The 15,790-nt window shown below is 37.1% G+C and overlaps 1 protein-coding gene across 1 annotated transcript in view; it reads left to right on the top strand.

Moving 5' to 3' along the window:
- The first annotated feature begins 15,199 nt into the window (after nt 1-15,199).
- The window catches only part of PAK3 (p21 (RAC1) activated kinase 3), a 261,916-nt gene continuing 261,325 nt past the window's right edge, over nt 15,200-15,790 (top strand). Inside the window, exon 1 of the mRNA XM_079124852.1 lies at nt 15,200-15,397. The gene's annotated coding sequence lies outside the window, so the exon portion shown is untranslated. The remainder of the gene's footprint in view (nt 15,398-15,790) is intronic.

The following is a 15,790-nucleotide window of genomic DNA, read 5'->3' as shown; positions in this document are numbered from 1 at the left end:
GGGGTATTTAACCACTTAGCCACATCTACAACTCATGTGTTTAATTTTTATTTTGAGACAGGGTCTCAGTAAGTTGCTCAGGATCACATTAAATTGCTGAGGCTGGTTTTGAACTTGCGATCCTCCTGCCTCAGCCTCCCAAGTCTGGGAATATAGGTGTGAGCCACCACACCTGGCTAAACGTTTTATAAACCATTCATACTCCCTAATCCAGTAATTCAATTTCAGAAATTTATCCTGTGTATAAATTTGTAGAAGCATAAATATGAGGGTGTCTTTGTTATCCTGTTTTAATTGCTGATAAGAAAATATCATAGACTAGGTTTGCTCACAGTTCTGGTCCAAAAGCAAAGGCCACATCGAGCAATGACCTTCTTGCCAGCAGAGTCCTGAGGCAGCACAAGGAATCACATAGCAAGAGACAGAGCTTGCATATGTATGTGTCATGTGGTCTCTATCCTTCTTCCTATAAAGCCACCAAGATTCAGTCATGGCGGCTTTACCCTATTGATATTATCCAACCCTAATTTCTTCTCAAAGGCTCTACCTCTAAACACCATAGTTGCATTAGTTTCCATAAACTTAATACCTCACAGTGCGGATTAAATCTCAGTATGAGTTTGGTGGGGACAAAACATCCAAACCACATCAGTATTCATTGCAGCATTAATTGTATTAATAAAATACTAGAAATCCTAGAAAGAACAGAAGGTCTGTCAATACTTGAGTCCACAATAAAATTATAACATATTTACATGATGTAATATTCATTAACCATTAATGAAGACAAAAATAAACCAATTAAAGTCAACTCAGAACTGACACAGATATTAGAATTAGCAGGAGAGGGAAAGGGTAAGTACAGTGAACTGAATTAGAGCAAATTATAGTCTATGCTTTTATAATTTTGTTGAAATGAATCCTAATGTTATGTCTAAGTAAAAAGAACCAATAAAAAGAAAAAAAAGAATTAGCAAAAGCCATTAAAACAGTGACTCTAACTGTAGCCCATATGTTCAGAACATTAAGTGAAGACATGGAAGATTTTTAAAAATGAATTAAATAGAGCTTTAGAGATGAAAACTACAACGTGTGAGATTAAACATATACTAAGTGATTATACAGAAGATTAGACATTGCAGAGGAAAATATACTAAACTAAAATATGTAGCAATAAAAACCACTTAAAACAAAATACATAGGGGAAATTCAATATAATGAAAAGTCCATCAAAGAGATGAGTAGTTGCATCCTGCAAAGAAAAGCAAATAGGGGCCAAAATATATTTGAGAAAACAATCATTTCATTGAGAAATTCCTACATTTGATAAAAACTATAAACCCTCAGATTCAAAAATTCAGAAAATCCAAACAAAAGAAACACCAATAAAAGAATACAGAACCACATCCTAATCAAATTCCTCAAAACCACTGATCAAGAAAAAAAACCTTAAAAGCAGCCAAAGGGGGAAAAAAACAAGTTATATATTGAGAAACAAAGATAAGGAAGACAGTAGATTTCTCATTACAAACGGTGCAAGTGAGAAGAGATTGGAATAGTTAATAAAAGAATTGTCAACCTAGTATTCTATGATCAGAGAAAACACCTTTTAAAAAGGAAAGATATTTTCGGACACACAAAAGCTTGAAAGAATTCAGCATGAGCAACCTCGCACTACAAGAAATGTTAAAGGTTGCCTTTCAAGCAGAAGAAAATGACACCACATGGAAATATGGATCTAAACACAGGAATGAAAAGAACCAGAAATGATAACTTAAATATATAATACATTTAAAATATATAAACATAAACATATGTTATATATAAACATAAAATATATGCTTTTTATATTATTTAAATCTCTAAATGATACCTTATTTCTTAAATAAATAAAACAAAGAATTGTGGGGTTTATAAATATGTAAAAGTAAAATTTATGACAGCAATAGAATGAAGACTGGGAGGGAAGGACAGGCAATTATAGTGTTATTAGGTTCTTATGCTGCATGTGAAGTGCTACACATTCACTTGAAGGTAGACAGCAATCACTCAAAAATTTTTCTCTAACCAAGAAGCAACCTCTAAGTTAGCAAATCAAAAATTATAGGAAGTAAATAAATAAGGAGATAAAATGTTATCATGAAAATACATAATTAATCCGGAAGAAGGTGAAAAAGGAAGCAAAGGGGAACCAAGAACAGATGAGACAAACAGAAAATGAATAGCAACATGATACACTAAAAATTACCCATAACAATAATCACATTAAGAAGTAAATGATCAGTTCTCAGATTAGATAAAAAAGTAAGGACTGGGGAGATAGCTCAGTTGGTAGAGTGTTTGCCTTGCAAGCAGAAGGCCCTGGGTTCCATCCCCAGTGCCGCAAAAAAAAAAAAAAAAAAAAAAAAAAGACACAGTGACATGATGCTTTCACCATACACACTTTAAATATAAAGGCACAAATAGGTACAAGGAAAAGGATGAAACAAGATGCATAATGCTAACACTAGTGAAAAGAAAACTGACACATCTGTATTAATGTAAGACCAAGTAAATTTCAAATCAAAGAATAGTACAGTGATAAAGAAGGTGACTTCATAATGAGAGTAAATTCTGCAAAAGAACATGACAATCCCAAATGCTTATGCCCCTAATAAAGGACTTAGAAATATGTGAAGCAAAAACTGCTAGAACTAAAAAGGAAAATAGACAAATACATTATTATAGTTGCACATTTTAATAACTATCCTTCAATAATTACTAGAAAAACAAAAATTCAGCTAAGATATACTAGACTTGAATAATTCTATCAGCAAATGCAACTAATATCTGTAGAACATTCCAGACCATATATTCTTCTCAAGTGGATATGGAACATTTATCAAGGTAGACTATATTCCTTGGCATAAAATGACTCTAAATAAATTTGAAAGGATTCAGGTGATATATATTCTTTGACTACAATAGAATTAAATATTCTATTATATATTTGAATATTTGAAAAATAAGCAATATAGTTTTGAACACCCATAAGTTTAAAAAATTCAAAGGAAAATTTGAAAATATTTAGAACTGAGTGAAAATTAAAACATATATATTACAATTTGTGCTTTGTAGCCAGAAGTACATTGAAAAGTTCTTAAATCAATAACCTCAGTTTCCACTTAAAAAAAAAAACAAGAAAAAAGAGAGCAAATTAGACTCAAAATAATCAAAAGAAAAGAAATGATGAAGGTTGAAGTATAAATCAATAATATAGGGAACAGAATAGTAATGAAACCAAAACCCAAATCTTTGAGATCAAAGGAATTGATAGACCTCTAGGCTGAGTGATCAGGAAAAAAATAAAACCACAAATTTTCAATATCAAGAACAGAAAGGATACAGAACTACACATTCTATTTTTATTGAAAGGCTATTAATGGAATGTTAATTACAACATTGTGTCAGTACATTAGACAAACAAAATTTACAAACTTTTCCAATGGCAAACTATCAAAAGTCCCTCAAGAAGAAACAGATAAAATGAATAGCTATATACTTATTGCAGAAATGGTATTTGTAGTTCAGAACCTTCACACAAATATGTTTTTAGACTCAGATGCTTTCACTGGAAAAATCCTACCAAATATTAAGGGAATAAATAATACCAAATCTACTGCAAGTTTTCTTTTAAAAATTGAATATAAAGAATATTTGGTGGTGGGGTTGTAGTTCAGTGGTAGAGCACTTGCCTCACATGTATGAAGCACTGGGTTCATTCCTCAGCACCACATATAAATAAGTGAAACAAAGGTCCTTCAACAACTAAAAACAATTAAAAATTAAAATTCTGCTTTTCAAACATTCTTAAGAGAATCACAGGAAATATGTTTGCAAATCATATATCTGAGAAATTATTTGTGTCCAGAATATATCAAGAACTCTTAAACCTCAATAAAAAGGAAGACAAGCAACTCAATTAAAAATTGGGCAATGAAAAGAAAATTGGGCAATGGGTGAAGAAAAATTATACTTGTATATGCTGTTTGTTGGAATGTAATTTGAGATGCCCTTTTGGAGGGTAATTTGGTAGAACAGAAAAACATTTTAATGTGCTTTATTTTTTTAATATAGCAAGTCCTTTGTTAACTACTATATTTTTTCTTTAAAAAGTCTGCCCTGCTGGGCATGGTGGCACATGCCTGTAATTCCAGCAGCTGGGGAGGCTGAGGCAGGAGGATGAAGAGTTCAAAGTCAGCCTCAGCAAAAGTGAGGCACTAAGCAACTCAGTGAGACCATGTCTCTAAATAAAATGCAAAATAGGGCTGGGATGTGGCTCAGTGGTTCAGTGCTCCTGAGTTCAATCCCTGGCACCCCCCAAAAAAGTCTACCCAAATAAATAAATAGGCATTTATACAGATATTTACTGAAATATTATTTATGATATCAGAAATAAGCACAATCTTAGTGTCCAGTAAGAGAAGAATGGTTGGGGCTGGGGATATAGCTCAGTTGGTAGAGTGCCTGCCTTGCATGCACAAGGCCCTGGGTTCAATCCCCAGTGCCGCAAAAAAAAAAAAAAAAGAAAAGAAAAAGAGAGAGAAGAATGGTTAATAAACTGTGATTCATCCATCATTATCTATATCACACTGAACTATATATAGCTGTTCAAATGAATGAAGTAATGATATGTGCTTGACATGAAAAGAATTCTGAATCCCATGAGTAGATGAAGAAGGGAAGTTGCAGAACAAATGCACAATGTCATCCTAAAACCATGTGAAGTCATGCATTTATGTATGTATGGAACCTTATTTTAATGATCAAGATGACACATATTAGGCCAGGGGTACTGGCGCACACCTGTAATCCCAGTGGCTCTGGAGGCTGAGCAGGAGGATCAGGAGTTCAAAGCCACTCTCAGCAACTTAGGCCCTTTGCAACTCAGTGAGACCCTGTCTCTAAATAAAATACAAAAATGGGCTGGGGACGTGGCTCTATGGTTAAGTGCTTCTGGGTTCAATCCCCAGTACCAAAAAAAAAAAAAAAAAAAAAAAAAAAAAAAAAAAAAAAAAAAACAAAGAAAAGAAAAAAATGGATATAGATGACTATGAAGGGGGATTTATATGCTATATATTTTTAGTAACAGCTTTATCGACATAAAATTCACATAATATACAACTCACATTTAATATGAAATCTGATGGTTTTTAATATATTTACAGGAAACTAGGCTTCTGTTTTACTCAGTTTCTTCACTGCTGAGACTAAATGACCCGACTAGCACAACTGTAAAGGAGGAAAGGTTTATTTGAGGGCTCACATTGTCAGAAATCTTAGTCCCGAGCAGGCCGGCTCCATTCCTCAGGGCTCCAGGTGAGACTAAACAACATGGCAGAAGAGTGTGGCAGAGGGAAGCAGCTCACATCATCAGCAAGCAGAGAGAGACTCCACTCTCCTGATACAAAACATATACCCCAAAGCCACGCCCCAGTTCCCACCTCCTCCAGCCACACCCTACCTCTTCAGTTAATCCCATTAGGGATTAATTCTCTGATTGGGTTAAGATTCTTACAACCCAATCATTTCTCCTCTGAACCTTCCTGCATTGTCTCACATGTGAGCTTTGGGGGACACCTCACATCCAAACCATAACAGCTTCTGAAGGTAAAGTGTGTCACTCCAGATCACAGCTAAAAAAGAAGAGAGAGCTGAGATTCCAATAACTGTTTTCTGGTTCCAAAGCACATTCTTTTCCGTCAGCAGCTATACTGCTAGTTGCAATGGCCTTCTAGTAAGGGTATCCTCTATAGCAAAGATAGTACTATGGGACTGGGGTTGTGACTCAGTGGTGGAGCACTTGCCTGGCATGTGTGAGGCACTGGGTTCGGTCCTCAGCCCCACATAAAAATAAATAAATAAAATGGGGGTATTGTGTCCATCTACAACTAAAAAAAAAAAGATTGCCTATCATTAAAAAAAGATAGTACTATGATTATGAAACAGGGAGTAGGTGCATGGTTAATCTCATAGCAGTAATGACAAAGGTGGGTAATGGGTATATTAGTCTGTAGAGGCTTCCAGGTCTATCCTTTGATCAGACTGCATGTGCTTCAAATGCTAGTGTACTAGCTGGCATTGTGACAGACATGGGGCTACCGTCAGTCCTTGCATCCTTTGTTTAAGGTTTTGAATACACAATCATGGTAGAATCATCATTTCTTCCAGGACATAGTACCAGCAAATAGTTAGCATTGGCCCTTTTATCCTCCTTGCACTGGAATATTCTGGCCCCTTAGTCACTGCTCCTGCATAGAGCCATCTGTCTGTTGTCCCTTTTATGTGCCTCAGTTGGGTAAACTTGATAATAATGAGAGTAAGGCTCCCAGTCTAGAGGACTTCTTGGGGTGGAGTCTTCCCTGCCCAAAGGCTGACACGATCGGGCATCTAATCTACTCACCAGGGCACAGTGGATGTGAAAATTCTACCTATCCTAGAAGAGTGCCATTTTTTCCAGGAAAGCTTCTATCTCTATTTCAACGGCCTCATGATGCATAGGTTGTGCCTTATCATTGTAGGTGCAGAAAACCTTATGCTTTAAATATAACCTTGATTGCCAGCAATTCCTGTTCCTATACCAAATAATTAACCTCAACCAGGTCCATTTTACTAAAAAGGGAGGCATGTGGGTGGAAATAATTGGACTGTGGTCTTCTTGTAATAGGATTACTTTTATCTCAGTCCTGGAGATCTTAGTCCAAATTGTGTAAGGCCAGGTTGCCTCAGGTTAGGGCAGGATTAAGGCAGAAAGTTTTTAAAAACTGTTAATGAAGCATAATTGACATAAAATGTACTGCACAAATCTTCAAATAATTACCATTTTTTATTTTTCTAATCTCTCTTTTTCTTGTATCATTGCACTGACTAGAATCCTGGATAATGCCGAACAGGAATTATGCGAGGAGGCACCTCTGGTAATTTTAAAGGAAATAGTTTCAGTTTTTCCCCAGTAAGTATGGTGTTTGCAGTAGTTGCTGGTATAATGCCCTTTTTGAGGTACAGAAAGATTCCTTCTGTTTCTAGTTAGCTAAGAGGCATTTTATACAATTATGAATGAACATTAGATATCATTGAATGTGTTTTCCATATGATCATATGATTTTGTTTTCTTCTTTAATCTGTTAATATGATGAATTATATTAATTAATTCTCCAAATTAATCTTGTATTCCTGGAGGAAACCCAACTTGAAAAATATTCATTTTATTTTTACATATTGAATTTAATTTGCTAATATTTTGTTTATAATTTTTACATCTGTAACATGAGTAAAACTGACTTGTAACATTCATTTCTTTTATAGTTTGGAGCAGGTTTTGTTATCAAAATAACTTCAGAAATGTTACTAATTTCTTTTCCTCTGGAAGATTTGGGATAATATTGAAATGATGCTTTCTTGGATGGCTAATAAAATGAGTCTGTCAGGCACTGTGAACCTGGTGTTTTCATTGTTGGATTAGTTTTAAGTGCTGATTTATTTTATTTAATAGTTAAATGTCTTTTTGAGTTTCTGCACTTCTAAGTCACCTTTAGTAATCTGTATTTTTCTAAGAATGTCTCTATTTTTTAAGTTTTCAAGCATATTGAAATGAAAGTTATTTGTGTTGTCTTTTTTTTAAAACTCTGCAGCATCTGCAATTATTTCCCACTTTTAAAAGTAAAAAATGTATATTTGTGCTACTTATCTTTCCCCCCTTGATTAATCTTTTCAGAAGTTTGTCTAGTGCATTAGTCATATCAAAGAAACAAATCTTGGTTTAAGTGATGCTACTATACATTTGTTTTATATTTCATTTACTTTTATCCACATTTTTATCATTTCATTCTTTGTGCTTTCTTGGAAATTATTCCAATATTCTTTGTGTGATGCATGCCTGTAATCCCAGTGGCTCAGGAAGCTGAGGCAGGAGGATCATGAGTTCAAAGCCAGTCTCAGCAACTTAGTAAGACCCTAAGCAATTTAGCGAGACCCTCTATCCAAAAAATATATAGAAAGGGCTGGGGATGTGAATCAGTAGTTAAGTGCCCCTGGGTTCAATCACTGATGTAAAAAAAAAAAAAAAAGAGAGGAGACATGTGTTCAAAAATTATTACCCCATTTTGTAGATCAAGAGATTGTGTTTTAAAAAAATCAAGACTTTCCATAAAAACAACTCAATTAATCAAGAAGGAAAACCAGACTGCTTGATTATTTTTCCAATCATGAAATTCAGGAGATTGCCTGGAGAAATTTTTTCCACACTTAATTTTTTTCTTTTTTAGCTAAAAAAGCATTTTATTTTATGGTTGACAACAATTTATTATATGTTTCAAAATAGAAAACGGAAAGAATTTTGAATGTTCCCAGAAATGATAAATGTCTGAGGTTGTAGATATGCCAATTATCCTGACATGTGTTATGATCATTATACATTGTATAGGTATTTAAATGCAATAGGGAACTTCATAAAGATGTATAATATCTGTGTGAACTTAATATGTATATACAAATATATGTATATAATTGAAAGGTTCAAATTTATTATTTTTTTCAAAAATTTTAAAGACTAAGAAAATAAAAAATTATGAGTGATTAGACCTTTAGAAAATGACTTGTTAATGGAAATTTACAGAAAAGAAAAAAAGGCATAGACACAGGCATTTGCTTCCATTTAAGTAACATAAATTTTTTAAAAATATATATTTTTTAGTTATAGGTGGACACAATACCTTTATTTTATTTTTATGCAGTGCTGACGATCAAACCTAGTGCCTCATGCATTCCAGGCAAGTGCTCTACCACTGAGCCACAACTCCAGCCCCAAGAAACATAAATTCTTATCACCTTCAGATACTTTGGTATAATCTTCTGTTCTCAGCATGAATTCAGTTTTTTAAAATTATAATATCCAGTTATGTTTTCTAAATAACTATACTATATATAATGAAAACATTAAAGTACAGAAACACTGTTTGCAGAGTTGTGAATTATTTTAGCTATTTTGAAATAACTTTTTATTGCTGCATTTCTCTTACCCTGTACAAGTCAAATCAATTTTGATCAAAGATGTAGAAATTAGACCATAAACACTGCAACTTCTATAAGAAAAATAGGATCAATAATATATTGACACAGACACTGACTTCTTTAATAAGATTCCTTAAAGCTCAAGAAATAAAACCAAGAATTAATAAGTGAGATGCCATCAAATTAAAAGCTTCTGCACAGCAAAGGAAACATTAAGAAAATAAAAAGAGAACCTATGGAATGGTAGAAAATCTTTGAGAGCTACTCTTCTGATAAAGGATTAAAATCCAGAACTCATAAAATTTACCAAAGACAAGAGCAACAAAAAAGCAAAGAACCAAATCAATAAATGTGCAAAAGATCTAGGCTGAGGCAGGAGGACTGCAAGTTCAAGGTCAGCCTCAGCAACTTAGTGAGATCCTAAGCAATTTAGTGAGACCCTGTCTCAAAATAAGGCATAAAAAGGGCTGGGGATGCCCTTAACTCAGTGGTTAAGTGCCCCTGGGTTCAATCCTCTATCCTCAAACAGACAGAGAGAGAGAGAAGAAAAAAAGAAAAGACCTAAACAGATATTTTACAAAAGAAGAAATAGAAATGGCTAACAAATATATGTAGGTCCCCATAGTCTCAATAGTTCAAGCATTGCCCCAAAGTTCAAGTCTGTGACTCAAGGCAAACTCTTATGGTGACTCCTATAAAACTCAAAAGTCATTTACAATTATGCAATATATAAAGGTACAGAGTAAATATTTCTATGCAGAAAAATAGGGGCATAGAAAGAAGGGGTGGGACCAAAGCAAAAGCAAAATCCAGCTGGGCAAATAATTCCTGTAGTTCTGTATTCTGCATCTGGAACACATGGCATCATGATGTTCTCTCCAAAGGACTCGTGTAGCTCTGCCTCTGTGCCTTTGCTGATTATAGACCATGTAGCTTCTCTGTTCAATTCCTGCAGCTTTTCTCAGCAGATATCCTATGTTACTGAAATTCCTTAATCTTGGGGGTTATCCATTGCAGCTTCAGCTTCCTCCTCACATCTCCACACATAGCCCTCACAGCTCCACACATAGGGGCTGCCTGCAGGGACTCTGACTCCGGACTTTACCAGGCCTCCCAGGTCTTCCTCTGAAATCTTGGTGGAAGCCTCCATGACCCCCTAACTCCAGCATTCTGCATTCCTTCAGAACCAGCACCACGTGGTTGATGCCAAGTTCTGCCACCATCTTGAGCTGTAGTCAAACCTCCAGAGACCCTGGCTGCAATAGCCTCTGAGTGTCTGGGTGGCTGAGCATGGTGAAACAACTTCCTTGGACCCTCTATGCAGTCATGGTGCCCCACTGATTTCTTCTCAAAGGAATTTTTTACTTTTACACTCTTGAACCTGAGTTGGGTATGGTCTTGTCAATTTCTGAGATGTTCTCAAGCCATCTTTACTACTGTCTGTGGGCAAAGTCTTAAGCATTTCTTTAGTGGTGATAATGTCTTTAACAACTGCAATTTCCTTTGCCCTAGTTTTACTCCCACCTTTCAAGTCCATGTTCTCTTTATTTTTTGAAGATCCTCCATCTTGTTTTCCATAATGGCTGTACTAATTTATATTTCTTCAACAGCGTATGAGTTCCCATTTCCCTGCATCCTTACTAACCTTTGTTAGTTTTTGTCTCTTTGAGAATAGTCACTCTAACTGGGGTCTAAAACTATTTTGTTTAAATTTTGATGTACATTGCCATCTGGCTGTCCAGAAAAGTTAAATTAATTTACATATATCAGTACTTGAAATCTATGATTGATCTCATCCTGAGCACTATCCAGTTCTTTTTTTTTTTTGTGAGACTAGGTCTCGCTATGTTGCCCAGGCTGGCTTCAAAATCTTGCTATGTTGCCCAGGATAGCCTCAAACTTGCAATCCTTCTACCTGTGCCTCCTGAATAGCAGATATTCTAGGCATATGCCACTGCATTCAGTTCCTTCCGGTTCTCACATGAGAGGGACTATATTTTGTTTAACATTATTATTTTTTAAAAAATTTTTTGGTACCAGGGATTGGACCCAAGGGTCCTTAACCACTGAGCCACATCCCCAGCCCTTTTTTATATTTTATTTAGAGACAGGGTCTCACTAAATTGCTGAGGCTGGCTTTGAACTCTCCATCCTCCTGCCTCAGGCTCCCAAGCTGCTGGGATTACAGGTGTGTGCCACCACGGCTAGCTGCTTAACATTTTTATTATGAAAAATTCCAAACACATACTGAAGAAGAGTGATTAGTTAATAAATCTTGTATGAACGTTTTGATCCTAAATAAAATTTCAACATTATAGATAGGAAACAAATAAAACAAAGGAAAGCAAACTGAAATTTGATTTTTTAAAAATATATTTTTCAGTTGTTGATGGACATAATACCTTTATTTTATTTATTTATTTTTATGTGATGCTGAGGATGGTACCCAGGGCCTCACACATGTCTCATACTAGGTGAGTACTCCATCACTGAGCCACAACCCCAACCCTGATTGGGTTTTATATTCTATTTTTTAAAGGTCAGATTATTTTAAAACCTTTTCTGTGTTTTGTAATTACAACAAAACCTAATTTGTACCCTAAAATGGGAACATTTTGCTAACTAGATTCTTTCCTGATACTCTATTCTGAGTAGTATATCATTATAATCCAATATTTTTTTTTAAGCTTGATAATCGAGGAGTCACCTGGACTCTGTCCACTCACAACCTAGTTTCATACCACATTTCCAGTTGTAGGTGCCTGGCATTACATAGATCATATATATATATACATATATATATATATATATCTTTAGTGTTTTTGGACGTTTACTTTATTCATTTATTTTTATGTGGTGCTGAGAATCGAACCCAGTGCCTCACACATGCCAGGCAAGTGCTCTACAGACTGAGCCACAACCCCAACTCCAAACGTAGATCATTTTTTCATGTCAATCTTATTTGAAATAACTTGTAGAGGCAGCTTCTAAGGAAAAAAATATGACTTGTATATTTTCCTGTCTTGTCTCTATTCTTATTTTTATGCTATTCCAGTTTACCTGGGAAAAAAGTTTCAAATATCAGTTTCTGAGCTCCTGGTATTCCTCTTGGCTGATGGAGTAGCACAGTGTAGTGAAAAGTGCTCTGTCTTTGGAATTCAAGTCATGGCTCTTCTTGGGAGGTATCTATTCTGGAAAAAAAGTCATTTAACCTTTCTGAGCCTTGTTTTAATCATCTATGAAACAAAGGGATTGGACTGAACAGAATAACTTCTTACAGTTCTGAATTTCTCTCATGTCATGAATTAGTGTTCCCAATATCTGGTTTTATTCATGGAGAATCTTACACTGAATGTGATCTAAAGACACCTAAGGTATTTCTACCATCCACAAGGCCTGTGCCCCTTCCAATACTGGTCCATTTCATTGAGTTTAGCATTGTCTTTTCTTTCTAGTCTTCTTTCTGATAAGGGCACTTCCCTCTGAATGATTACTCAGGTCATTTTTTTCCTAGTTTGGAAAGTCAGGGATTTTGAAGTCCAGAGATTGGAAGGGGGAAGGAAAGGGTGCATGCAAAAATACTGGAAGAATATAAGAGACAGATTTCACTTCCTTCACATTCTTTTGCAGCTTGGCTCTCAGCATTGTTATGACTCAACCTCTCTGTGCTTGGCAAGGCTCAAACAAGAATAGTCTATTTGGTACCAGATTGGAACAGGGAGTCCCTGGCTGAGTATCAGATTCAGGTGTTTCTGATGGATTATGAATGGAGTTCTTTATTAGGTCTTTTAATAAATAGGAATTTGTTTAGAAAAGCTGAAACATCCTTTTGAGTAATCCATGTACATTGTTTCAAAGCCATTAACAGGCATACCCTCCCAATCAACACAGTAATCATAAGTCACAAAAATCTGTATCATAATCCACTCCCCAATCCTTAGCGTCCTCTTTTCATTATCCTTTTCTGGCCCCATTCTAATTTCCATTTTGGTCTTTAGAACTGCAGAGAACCCCTTGTCTCTATTTGTTTATTTTCTCTATTTTACAACACCAGCACTTGACCTTTCCCGTCTTGGAGAAAAGCAATCTGTTCCTCTGCATTTCCTCAATGTTGCAGCAATACTGGCAATAAAGAATTTCTGCACTTAATGGAGAAAGACTTCTTAAAGACATTATTGCTTTTCTTTTTTTCTAATAATAACATTTATCATTTATTAAGCCTTGTTATATCACATGCACTTGTATCACTTTCTTTCTTTGTCACACCTCTACACTCATTTCACAGGCAGATCATAATTTTGGGTCATTGTGCAAGGTTTTTTAGCTAGGACCTTCTGGCTCCAGGGCTGAGCATTTTTGCCCACTGCACTAGTCTGCTTCTCTTGCTTGATATCTACGCTCTTGGGACTGCCCAGATTGGTGTGTAGGAGACAGGTTTCCTCTCTTGGTGGCAAACAATGATTCATTCTAGTGTCTTAGAGAAGGCAGATCTAGCTCATGGGGAAATCATTTACAAGCCTAATGCCCTAGGAAACTCACATAGACCCTCCAACTATACTCCTCTTTTTTTTTTTTTTTTACAAATTATTCTTACACTACAGGTAGCAAAGTCAAAGGAATAATTATTCAAGATTGAGGCCTAAAAACCTTTAATTCTTTTTTGTTTAATAACGCATGGGTTGTATGTGAATGTATCAACTTAAACTGCAAAAGTTTTTTCAAAGTCTCATTTTAGTTAATGATTTCAACTGCTTTAAGCAAACTGTTTATCTCCAAATGAAGATAAATAAATGAATCTGGAATTTCTTTTTGAGATGTACTTTTTTTTCTGGTACTGGGGATTGAACCCAGGGGCACTTAACCACTGAGCCACTTTCCCAGCCTTTTTTATATTTTATTTAGAGATAGGGTCTCGCTAGGTTGCTTAGGACCTCACTAAGTTGTTGAGGCTGGCCTTGAACTTGCCTCAGCCTCCTGAGCCACTGGGTTGAAATGTAATTTTGAAAAGAAACTTGGGCCTGGAAATCTGAAGATCTTGGTCTCAATACTGGATCTGCCACCTATAAGCATGTAATTTTAGGCAAATCAATTTGCCCTTGTTGAACCTTAGTTCTTTATCTGTGAAATAGGAATAATGATATTTTCCCTGCTTAACTCATAGTGATATTGTGGTAGGAAGTGTTTTATTAGGCATTGTTTTGTAAAATTCAGTGTTCTATGAACATAAGCCATTAGGCAAGATGAAGCAAAATGCTGTAAAGGTCAACAGTGGGAAGGACACTTTCACCATGGCCCCAAGCAAGGAGTTCACCAAGGATTGAATCACAGCAGAAAATTGTGCCTTTCAAAAATGGTTTATTATCTTCGTTTCAGAGGTGCAGGTGCAATTTGGGTCTCTAGTTGAATCCATGAGAATCTTTAACCCTCTCATCTCCAGGAAACCAGTCTTGGTTCTCATCTAAACCCAATACCCCACTCCAAGAGGGAAAACAACATGAGGATTAGATGACATTCTGATACCCAAGAAGCCAGGGACCTGGATAATGCTGGCTGGGTGAGCCAACTGAAGAGTGGATTGTATACCACCTCGGTTACAAGCACAAAGATGTAGCAACGGAAGGAGAGACAGGAGAAAAGATAGAATGTAGATCGTATTCAAAATTATAGACGCCCAACTCATGAAAGTCAATTTCAGTTAGAACAGAAATGAATCTTCTGAGTAGTTCAGATGGCACCCAGCACAGTGTGCGAGAGTTCATTCAATGTGATGGTGATGGTGATGGTGACTGTCCTTAGTCTCTTTCTTTTCTCTTTGATTAAAGGGTTTCCAAAAATGGGTGCCGATGCAAGCTACCAGTGTCCAGAAAGAAAACCGAAGGAAAGCGTGTGAGCACCTTCTCCCCCCACCCCCAACACCCCAGCCCACACAGTCAGGCTTAGGAGCCTAAAAGGGTTTCACTTCCGCATGGCTGCAGGAACCACAAGTTCCAGTCTAGGTCGGAATTGGAATAATCATAATCAAAATACACCCAGATGCTCTCACACACCCAGGCGCGCGCGCATCCCCGGGCCATGGGGCGCACGTGAGCCCACATCCCGCGCACCCAACCCTGCCTCTCGCCAGAGCATCCTCAGCAGCTGCCACAGAAGCAGCCTCCTCCTTTTTTTCCTCCTCCTCCTCCTCCCACCGCCGCCGCCGCTGCTGCTGTGATCTCCTATCCCCTCTCGTCCTCCTTCCTCCCTCAGTTCCTGCTCCTCCTCCCACCCCCGGCTCCTCCTGTCCAGCAGCGAAGGGCAGGACGCTCGGCAGCAGCTCTCGCTCTTTCGGGCCGGGAAGAGGCTGGAACAGGTCTGTGCAAGGGGCGGGGGGGGGGGGTGCTTTGTTGCGGGTTGTTGGAGCGCCCTTGGCTCCAAGAACCGCTGGGAGGGGCACCGGGTGGATGGGAGGGTAGATTATTTCTGTTTTAAGTCTTGCTTTATGAATAAATGGGAGACATTGGGTGGGAAGGCAGCTCGGTCCCTTTGCCAGCTCGCCTTCCCTCTTGGTTCATGGCGAGAGAGCACTGAAGCTGCCTGGACTCCTGCCCCCGCCCATCCCTAAAGCTCTCTTTCTTTGCGCCCCCACTCCCTGCATCCACTTTCCAGAGCTGAGCTTTCTCTTGTTCTGGGAGCACAGGGATGGGGGCGGGGAGAAATGGATGGAGTCGATCCAGCGGGGCACCTGGGTGCATGGGGCTTTGTT

Source organism: Sciurus vulgaris (genome assembly GCF_902686455.1).
Source record: "Sciurus vulgaris genome assembly, chromosome: X".
NCBI classification, from domain to species: domain Eukaryota; kingdom Metazoa; phylum Chordata; class Mammalia; order Rodentia; family Sciuridae; genus Sciurus; species Sciurus vulgaris.
Note: the sequence above shows the minus strand (reverse complement) of the source record. Positions and strands in the feature narration are given on the sequence as shown.